Here is an 11,105-nt window from a genome sequence, read left to right on the forward strand (position 1 = left end):
ATTTCCCAGCTCTCTGATAATGAGAACTCCTGGAATTTTTTAAGGAGAGCATGGTTGTAGCTCTGCCATATTCCTAGCGTTGTCATAGTCTCTCCTTCTTCTGCAGATCCTAGTGCTGGACTCAGGGAGTCGGGCTTGCACATGTGTACCTACTGAACCATCTCCACAACCCAGCAGCTGCTATCTCTAAGTATACATTTGAAGCTGTGAGTTAAAGACTTAAAAATGAGACTCTTCTTTAAAGATATGCAGTTTTTGTTCATTTTCACACATAGAAACTGTTGCCAAACTCCTGGCTGTAAAGGTTGCCTTAAACAAAAACTTTAGATTACTTTCCAAAATCTCTTAAATACCATCAATTTTCTATGTAAAAAGAAACACTTGCTTTTCTCTCTCGTGAAAGTGGTATGTAGCGTGTCAGAGGAGAGAAAGCAATAGCATCTATGGAGTCACAGAAACACTTCCTTATTTAATTCTAGAATAATATTAAAATGAGTTCATGATGCTTTTCTTATAACTTTCCCAAAGAGAGACCTACAGAAAAGCATTGAATCTGGAACTCAGGTGTAGTTCCCGGCTCTCTGATTCAGTGCACTAATTTACAAACAAGGATACGAAGCAGAAACAAAAATCCTTCATGTCTGAACTGCTTTCAAAGTCCATTTTCAGACTGTCAGTACAGGCTCTGCCGTGTGCCACCATCATGCCTCCTGCCAGCCTGTTACTAAGGGGGCAGGGCTTCCCTGAACTGGAAGAGACCTTGGCTGTCCTCAGGGACACAGCCCACCAAGGGATCCCTGAATAAACCAGTGTAACTCATCACACCCTCTGTAGCTTGTTGCCAGTGACTTAAGGGACAAAGGCATCTGTGCCCTTGAACCTCCACAAAGAACTGTCTCCACAGGTAAGAGCAAAGTTAAGTTGTTCATCAGGTTATTATGAGTGTTGTCCTTTTATCACTAGCTCTATATTGACAAGCATTTGGAATGTGCACTATCTGGGAGTGATTAGTACTTCATTTAGGGTCAAAGATTAAAAAGGATAAATTTAAGTATGCCTGAGTTTGCAAATAGTTGATGTAAATCTCAATATTCTTGAATGAATAGAAATTCTGAATTTGAAAGGACAGATATAATTATGGACATTGGACAGTAGTGGGGGGTAATGTGCAATGACTAGGGCTTTGTGAGACTAAACAAGGTTGCTAACTCTCCGAGTTCTGAAGGATAATGTGGCTGCCTATGGGATACCTGTCTACACACATTTCTATAAGGATTATTTGGTACCTCTCCTTCTTTACCCAGTCCCTTGTAACATCTGCAGCTAACAGCTGTGAACTCAAGCCCACCTCTCACAGCTGTAGTGATTTGAAAAAGCCACTTAAATTTCCAGCTGAAATCTCCCCATCTGTGATGAGGGTAAAGATCACACCTTAAAGGTCCCATGGATGCCACTGTCTTTCCTGTGTCAGAGGCTGGATTCTCAATGCAGTGACGAATGGATCCTGGGACCTTTAAGGGACTGGAGCCTTATGAGATGTGCTTGTCCCCAGAGGCACTGCTCTCAGGAATAGTTGATGTTGTTTTCATGAGTGTGGCCTTGGTTAGTTCTTTTAAGACAGTTGTTATAAAAGAGCGAGCCTGAACCCCAGTGTTCTCTGGCTTCCAGTCTCACTATGTGACCACTCTCACATTGCGGATCATGCTGTGGTGAGATTTTGTCTTCCAAAAGACCAGCAAAGATGAATGATGTTGCTACCATGGCCTTCTCAATTCTTCAGAACAGTGTACTTGTCTTATAAAGAAACTTCTTTTATTTATAAAGTATCCAGCCTCAGGTATTTCAGTGTAGGAACAGGCAATGAACTAATACAGTTGTGTTTGTGAAATCAAAACAAGCATTGCATGTAAAGCCCCCAGGCCCATGCCTATAACCTGAGCACTTAAGAAGTTCCTGTTCAGCAGGAACTCGGACAACCAGGCACAAGCAACAAACATATAATCATGTCCCTGTTGCATAACAGTTTCCTCTGACTAGAGTGTCTTTCAGGAGGGAGAAGGAGGCTGATGAGACTCCATAGGAAATAAAAAAAAAATCACGTCTGGAAAAGTGGAAACTTGCAAGATTCTTGAAGGATCTCCCAGCTTTATAAATGTAAACAAACTCTAGAGCAGGAGACTCCTACCAGGCAAACTGCCTGGAGGAGATGAGATTCTCAGACCTGTGGAGCCGCCTGCTAGTTGTGTAGAGAGCTCCAGGGTGGCAGCTGTCATGAGTCATCACCCCTATTGGGGTGGGCTTTGGTGGCACAGCCGCTTTTGAGTCATTACTGCTCCTGTAAGTAGCCCTTCACCCACCCTCCTGTTAGTAACTCTAATAAAAACTCACTGGTTCACCAAGTTGGACTCTCATGAAGTTATTATTTCGTGTGTGTGTGTGTGTGTGTGTGTGTGTGTGTGTGTATGTGTTGTATCTCCCCAGAAAATTCTCTCACACAACCCCATAATAAGTGTTTGAAATGAATATGTTCCTCTTTTAATTATATAAAGACTTGTTTCATGTTATGGTACATTCAACAAAAAAATTTAAATTCCTTGGTAGATCTGGACATGTCCAGAGTGAAGAAAATACACAGAAAAACATAACTAATCTCATAAAGGTTGCATTCTAAAGGAGAGAGACAATGAATAATAAGCGCATCCAGGACTAACTATTGAACTAATGCTATACAGAGAAAACTGCACAGATTAAGATTGCGCAAACAGGAGGAAACTCCATTTCACATGCAGAGCTCAAGTCAGGCCGCAGTTAAAGGACGTCAGGGAGGGAAGCCCACAGAACTCTGGGGTAATGTGCTCCAGGCAGAGACAAGCCAATGTAGGCAAACCACCCATGGTTGCTACATGAGACAGAGTCACAGAAGACAAAAAGGAGGGAGAAGTGGGCTAGCAGAGGGCACAGTGAGATTAGACAGTATTTTTAGTTTCTTCCTTTTGTGACATTCGAAGCACTCCAACAAAGAGAGACTGACATATCATGTTGTAGATAAATCTGTGGATTTAGCATCTGGTTCTTGCATCGCTTACTTAAGAGCTATGACAAATCACGTTGGTCTCAGTTCCCACCAAGGACAGTAGAGGAATGGATTAACAGGACTGAAGTCACTCAATCTTGGAAAATCTGGAAATTTTGACTCTCTAAGGAAGCAAATGATAACATGGGTGGATCTCCAGAGTCCGTGGCTGGGACTACGAAGCCGGCTTCTTACACTCCTCTCTTTTCTCTTATCTATCTCGTTTTGCCACCCAAAAGTGTGAAGAAGGAATGCCAGAGCTTTATTGATCTCAATTTAAAGTTCATGTCTTTTTTGGAAAAGGCAATGTAATTGTCAGTTTTGATGATTTCTTTATACTTCTCACAACTTAAAGGCCCTTGGAAAGTTAGAAAAGTATGAAGACAAGAAACGTGATTTTAGTCATAATCTTTAGCATTCTGTATGGATGAAAAGTAAAGGAGAAGATAGAAAAACTTCATTATTTCCTGATCCCATTTTTTTACCTCATTTTAAATGTGTGTTCTAGTTTGATTTCTGTTGTGATAAAATATTCTAACAAAAAGCAGCTTAAAAGAAGAAAGGACTTATGTGGTCTACACTTCCAGGTTATACTCCATCATTGAGGGAAGTCAGGGCAGGATTTTAAGCAGGAACACAAAGCAGGAGCCATAGAACACGCTATTTGCTGGCTTGCTCACAGGCCCATGCTTAGCTAGCTTTCTTATAGAGCTCAGGACTACTTGCTCAGAGAATGGTGCCCACATGGGCTGGGTCCTCCTACATAAATTAGCCCTCAAAGCACTCCCCCACTTCAATTGAGACTCCCTTCTTAGATGACTACAGGCTGTGTCACACTGATAATTAAAGGCAACTAGATCAGGTGTTAGTTCACTTAACAAAGAAGGTTAAGGGACTGGAGAGATTGCTCAGTCGTTAAGAGCACTGACTGCTCTTGCAGAGGACCCAGGTTCGATCCCTAGCACCCATTTGGCAGCTAACAACTGTCTGTAACATCAGTTCCAGGGGATCCAACACCCTCTTCTGACCGCTGCAGGCATTGCACAACACAGGTGCACTTACACACATGCAGGCAATATACTCATACACATAAAATAAAAAATGATTAATAAAATATGAGAAAGAAAAAGGTTAAGATCTTACTAAGATCTTATTTTGTATATTACTTCTGCAAATTCAACTCTCAGATGCAACTTAGCCTCTGTCTCAAGAAGTACACATCACACAATTCAAGAGGTTTGCAAATAGTAAATGAGCGCTTGGGAGATAGAGTACTTACCTTGTAAATGCAAGGACTAACAGAAGATGCTGTACATTGTGGCATATGCTTCTAATCTCACACTGGAATGGAAAAGGGAAGTGTATCCAAAGAGCATGCTGGCTAGCCAGACAGCCTACTTTGAGGAGTTCCAGCTCCAGTGAGAGACCCTGTTTCAAAATTACAGTGAATGGCTATGTCCCAGAGACCTGGTTCCTCCAAGGGGTGGAGCCTGCAGGGGCTTCTGGGAGCCATCTTGGGACGGAATCCAAGAGCCACCAGGAACACATGGTGGCAGGCATAGAGAATGCGACAGGCAAGGAGGAAGGGATGGCCCAGTGTCTCACCCGCGTCACAAGAGGGGGCATTTACCGACCTGAAACAAGACAGGGCCCAAGATGCATGAGCGAAAGTTAGTGGAGACTTTAACTCTCCATTAAAAAATGTGGGCCTGCGCAGAAGTGATCTGGAATGGTGGCGGCTGCCCCACAGAGCTGGGTGGTGGGTGCAGGCCATTAGTCTCTATAGGTTTCTCCACCCCCCCAAGATATAAACTATAATAAATTCACATAAAAATATATTATATGGTTTGTGTGATAGCACAAGAGACCCCGAGAGAACTCTGGCGACAATGGCACATGAGGAAGGACACCTGAAGTTATCCTCTGACCTCTACATGTATGTGCATACATATCCACACATGTATACATGCATCTATACACACACACAACCTCCCCATCCCCCCCAAATAGTTAATAGTCCAAGTTTACCTTCTACTAAAAAGATTATTTTGAATACACTTTTTTCTTGTTTTGTAACTTACCACTTCAGAGAAAAAAACTTGGCAAGGAAAAGCTCTAAGATCCGATGTCTCAAACCATCATGGTTTACTATAAAGGTCAACAAACACCACGCGGTTTCTAGATCCCCGCTCACAGTAGCACAAGTTTATTTTGCATCCAGCCTCACAGGAGAGCAGCAGGAAGTACATGTCATAGATTTTATGAGGTTGTGTTTTTAATGACTTTAGAAGTACCAAGGCAGGAAGAGAATGTGATAATTAATATTGATTGTCACCTTGACAGGATCTAGAATCATTTAGGAGACAACCGTTGGAAGACTAACCTCAGCTTTGGGCTATAATGTTCCATGGACTGGGGTCCTGGACCAACTAGAAAGAGAACATGAGCTGAGCACCAACTTTCATCCCTCTCTGCTTCCTGAGTGTGGATGTGTGATGTGACTAGCTGCCTCCAGCTCCTGCTGCCATGACTTCCCCACCATGATGGATTGTATCCGTAAATTCTGTGAGCCAAAATACACCCTTTATTCCTTGTTTTTGTCAGAGTACTTTGTCTCTACCGCAAGACAAGAAGCTAACATGGGAGAATGGACACCTCTCAAACTTCTCTCTTTTTTGTCCTTTTGTCCCTGTAGCCACACCTGGCCCGAAACTCTCTATGTAGACCAGGCTGGCCTCCATCTCACAAATAATCCACCTGCCACTGCCTCCTAAGTGCTGGCACTAAAGGTGGGAACCACCATGCCCTGCTCAAAGCTTCTCTTGGAAGTAGTATACCTCCCTCCTCACATTTCATTGATAAAGGACATCACGTAACCATTTCTCACCTCCCACTCTCAAAGAACATTTGAAGGACAATTTTCCAGTCTTTCTGGGGACTACAAGGAAGGCTTAATTGATTGCCTTTCTGATGTCTTTATCCTCGATGGCCGTTCTGGCCTTCTGGATTATTCAGCTTTCTACTGGATGACCTGACTTCAGAGGATGAAGTTCTATTAAACCTAAACTGTGGGGTGAGGGAAAGTAGATGTTCGTTAAGGGAGTGATCTAGATAGGCTGACTAGATGCCAGTGGATGAACTTGCACCGAGGGACACCTGGATAGACATGCTTGACTGGATAGAACTTAACATATATGATTGGTGGGGGATGGGCTGTGAGGGGCAGGGAGGGGTTCTAAATTTGATTAAGATGTATTTTATGAAATGTACAGAACTCAACAAAATTATTAAAAATGAAAAAATAATTTGATAAACTCTAAACTGTGGTAGAATTCAACTAAACAAAAAGGTGAGGGAACCCCCTCGGTGGCCAGAAATCTCTAAATTCAAAGCTATTACCAAAATTTATTCAACAGCATGAAATGCTACAGCAGATAAACAAAAATCTGAGGTTCCACATAATTCCCATCACTCTTGCTCACCTTTGATATCGCTACTTGTCCCAGGGTAAGCTGGACTGTTTTCTTTAAATTTTAGAAGACTTTACTGCCAATTTTCATGGATCCAGAGCCCCAGTTTTCTGGAATAATAAAACATAAATAAAACTTTCAAAGGTTGTCTGAGAAGCAAAGTAGGCCACAAAAATATCAACATGAGATTTGTTCAAGAACAACCTTCATGTCGTTACAAACGTGTATCTCTGTTTTCCTCCTCCAGCTAGTTGTGTTAAATGTGATTCATGAATTCCTAGGCAACCTATCCATTTCTCAGTTACCCCCTCACCATAGCTAACAAAAATACTTACATTTTCTTTCGCTCTAACTCCAGTCCCCCAAAAGACCTTAGTTAAATTAAGCCAGTCCATGTATTGCGCCTTTTCCTCTGGCCACAGGGACTCTAAGGAGGATGTGAGTCAGAATTTCCATCAGTGATTCAATAGGAAACACCTGATGGAGGCTTCAGGAGAGAGCTTCCTGGTTCCTGTAGGAACCATCAGGACCAATTAGCCCCTCCAGATAGTCTGGGGAGAGTGTAGGAGTTCTGGGAAGCATCTGTGAGTCATACTGAAGCTAGTCCTGAGAAGAAGACAGGGCCTATAGACACTGAGAACCTGCCCACAGCAAATCCCTAAATCCCATCCACTGCATAGACCAGGCTTTCCTTCGTATAAAGTGCATTTTTGTGTTCTGTTGTTTTGTTTTTCTCCAGTTTGTTTTTTTTTTTTTTTTTTTTTTTTATTTGCAAACAAATTTTGTCATGTGAAACCAAACTTTTCTTAACAGTGGCATTAAGAGTGACCTTACAACACACAAATGGGATGGGAAACAAAAAAAGAATTATCCTGCTCTTCCGGGGAGACATAGCAAGGGGCACATGAAGATGTGTTGAGAGCTTAGCTAGCAGTGAGAAGGAAAGACGGACGTCACCTGGGACCCAGGAGCCCTTGATTTGAGTTGCAGCTCTGTCAGCTCTCCACATGTATCCAAATTTAACTGTATGGGCATCTTCATGTAATGGAATTGTACTGGATGATTTTTTAGATCCTGCACTGCTTTTTCATTAGATAATTCTATTTATAGTATAAACAAGCATTAATAACTCGAAAAGATCCTGGAGGGTAAGGGTAAGTATTCCCTAACAGTTTATACGTTTGCCTACGATGTAGGTATCAATGTTGGGACTCTATCAGCTACTGGGTCACCAAGGAAAGTTCAAATGATCCTTTGCATCATTTATTATTCTAATGTACTTTAGGAAGTCTTTCACATAAATGGTTTAAATTTGAAAATTGAAAGCAGCTGATGAAGACATCCTGCCTTGAGTCTGTGCAGGCCTGTGCACATTCCATCATCAAAATCAAGAGAATGTGAAATGCAGAGGAAAGTGGTAAAATGGGCTTTGCGATTTCTGAACTCTGAAATAAAGGACAGCAAGGTTTCAGTAACTGGTGGTGCCTTACAAGGAATGAAGTGAAGAGGAAGAAGAGAATGAGTTTAGTGGGGAAACTGTACCCTCAACACAGCTCCTGGTTTTCCCAGGAGAAAATTCATTCCATTCAATATAATGACTAATAGACACATTCTTCATTCTCAAAAAATGTTCTCATTACAAGTCACTCTAATAAAATGGGAGTATAATTTTCCCCATTGAATAAATATATAGTTCAAAGTGTGTGTAAGGGGAGAGGTGGTTCATATGTGTATATGACTGTAGAAGCCAGAAGTTGACATCAAGCATCTTTATCAATCATTCTCCACCTAATTTTTAAGATAAGGTCTAAAGATCTCACGGCCTTGGAACAAGCCGATCCTCCTAGACTGGCTGACTAGCAAGTCCAGGAACTGTCCTTTCTCTGCCTCTCTAATGGCAGGATATAGATATGAGCATGCACTCCACAACTAGATTGTTTACATATAAATTTCAGGCCTCCTGCTTGTAGGGAAGCACAGCCAAGTGGACCATTTCTCAGCCTTGACAGCTCAAATAATTTATAGTAAAAATATATTTAACCATTTCTTTTTTCAATGAAAATATGGAAGCTTCATGGCATTGTCTGCAGCATCTAAAATAATTCTCAAATATGTGTAGGATCATGTAGCCTGAGATTCAGACAGCTTCCCACGAAGGTGAATATGGAAGTTCATTTTATCTACAGAAGGAGAAGACAATGGTTTGTGTGCCCCCATTCACTTGCTTGCCTTGAAAAGATGGTCTTCTGCAAGAGTCTTAACTACCAAGTCATCTCTCCAGCCCTACTATAGGGTTTTAAAGATGAACTGGTTCTACCAAGGAAATAGCCCATTGTTGCTATGTGCGGTGGCACATGCCTCTAATCCCAGCACTTGGGAGGCAGAGGAAGGCAGATCTCAGTGAGATCTAGGCCAGCCTGGTACATATAGTGAGTTTCAGGCTAGCTGGGGTTACAGGAATACCCTGTCTCATAAAAACCCTCATTGTTTACAGTCTAGAAATGCTACCAGTCTATTCATGTTTGCTAACACATAAAACCTCATCCCACTCTGATACACTTAGCTTGATACAAAGGCATAAATACTGTACTGCATTTTAACAGCTTCTCCTCTAGGCCATTTGTCATGAGTTATAGGTGTGGTATCCATCTTTTACTGTTCCAAACAGCGAGGCCTCTTCTGCTACCCTGATCCACTTTCAATCCATCACCTTCTCTCGATGGGCTTTCCCATGCTTAGCACTCTGCTGAGAGGGACAGATCTGATGGTAGATGAGAATCATGCTCATTGATTGCCTGTATTGCCTTCAGCTACTGAGCCCTGACTCCAGATTTGGCTAGGATGCCTTTTGAGACTATCATCTTCACTTAAAGGATCATGGATCAATGTTAGAAACATGAAACATAAAAACCTAAATGCTGATTTCAAAGAAATAAAGAATTGAATAGCAATTACTAGATCCTGGGAAAGGAAGCTGGTTGGGAAGAAGAGGAAAGTTAATGGCTTTAAGGGTACAGTTCAACAGAAGGAATAACTTATGGTGTTTGATAGCATAGTATAATAAATACTATAGATAACAGCCACTTGGAATTTTCAAAATGGTTGATAGAGAGCCATTTGGCTCTCTGATGTTCCTAATAAAAAGAAATGATAATATAGGATGTAACTGATGGCTATGTCACGTCCCTTGATATGACATGCACTGGATGTCATAGCAAACCCCCCAAATATAGGCACATATTTTGTGCCTATTAAAAACAAATTTTTAAAAGAAAAATATGTGCTTTATTTCTAATTTTTTTTAGCTATTTGAAACATGGTCTGCCTGTAGCCCCAGCTGGCCTGGAACTTACTATGTAGACTAGGCTGGCCTCGAACTCACAGAGATCTGCCTGCCTCTACTTCCCAAGTGCTAGAACTACAGGAGTGTACCACAATTTGTTTTTGTTGAATTTTTGTGTATTTCATACAGAACATCTCAATCCTCCTTAATCATCTTTATATTCCTGTCCCCACCAGCACCCTCCCATGCCCCCCAGCTGGAGCCCATATACTCTGTTAAGGCTCACTGTGTCAAGTCAATGTTCCCAAATGTTCTCCAGTGTAAGTCCATCCACTGAGGTCTAGTCAGCTTATCTAGAGTCCCTTGGTTTAAAAAGATCAGCTCTTCTTTACCTGGCAGCAATCAGTTGTCAATATTTCTTCAGCTAATATTGGGGTCTGCTGTTCATTTCCCCAGTTCTATGCTGGGTTTTGTCTGCCTGAGTTTGCATGGGATGTGTATGCTGACACCATTGCCATAGAATCATATGAGCAGGTTCCCAGGAGTTTGTAGGACTTTGTTTCCGTATGGTCATGCACCTCCTCTCTGGCTTTTACAATCTTTCTGCCCCTCTCCCATAGTGGTCCCTGAGCCTTGGGTGGGTGAAATTTAATAAAGGAGTCCTGTCTAAGGACCATCATTCAGCAGACTCTTGATCTCTACACTTTGGCCATTTGTGACCTTTTGTGTTACTGGCCCTCTGCTGCATGAGGGAGATTCACTAATGAGAACTGAGAGATTCATTAGTGTCGTCCTCTTTACCCCTGTTCTACGTTCCACAAGCCTTATGTGTAGAGGTTTCATTGTAGATGTGTCACTTAGGCTTGGGCAATTAATTCATAGATAATATCCGTGTGTGACCAGTTGTGGTACTTGTTAATAGTTTTCCACTGGTGTAAAATAAGCTTTTTTGATGAGTGGTGACTGGGATATTTGTCTGTAAATATAAGGATACATATTTGGGGTTTTTCTTATTCTTTTCTTATTTTTATTTTTTTATTTTTTGTGTATGAGTATATTGCCTGCATGTATGTGAGTGCACCCGTGTCATGCAATGCTGTGGAGGACAGAAGAGGCCTTTGGATCATCTGGAACTTCTGGAACTGGAGTTAAGGAAGGTTCATAGCCATAATGTGGGTGCTGGGAATCGAACCCACGTCCTCTGCAAGAGCAATCCGTGCTCTTAACTGCTGAGCCACCTCTCCAGCCCAGGATACATATTTGTACATAGTAAGAAATC

This window comes from Nannospalax galili, unplaced genomic scaffold (genome assembly GCF_000622305.1).
Source record: "Nannospalax galili isolate Female #2095 unplaced genomic scaffold, S.galili_v1.0 scaffold1955, whole genome shotgun sequence".
NCBI lineage: Eukaryota > Metazoa > Chordata > Mammalia > Rodentia > Spalacidae > Nannospalax > Nannospalax galili.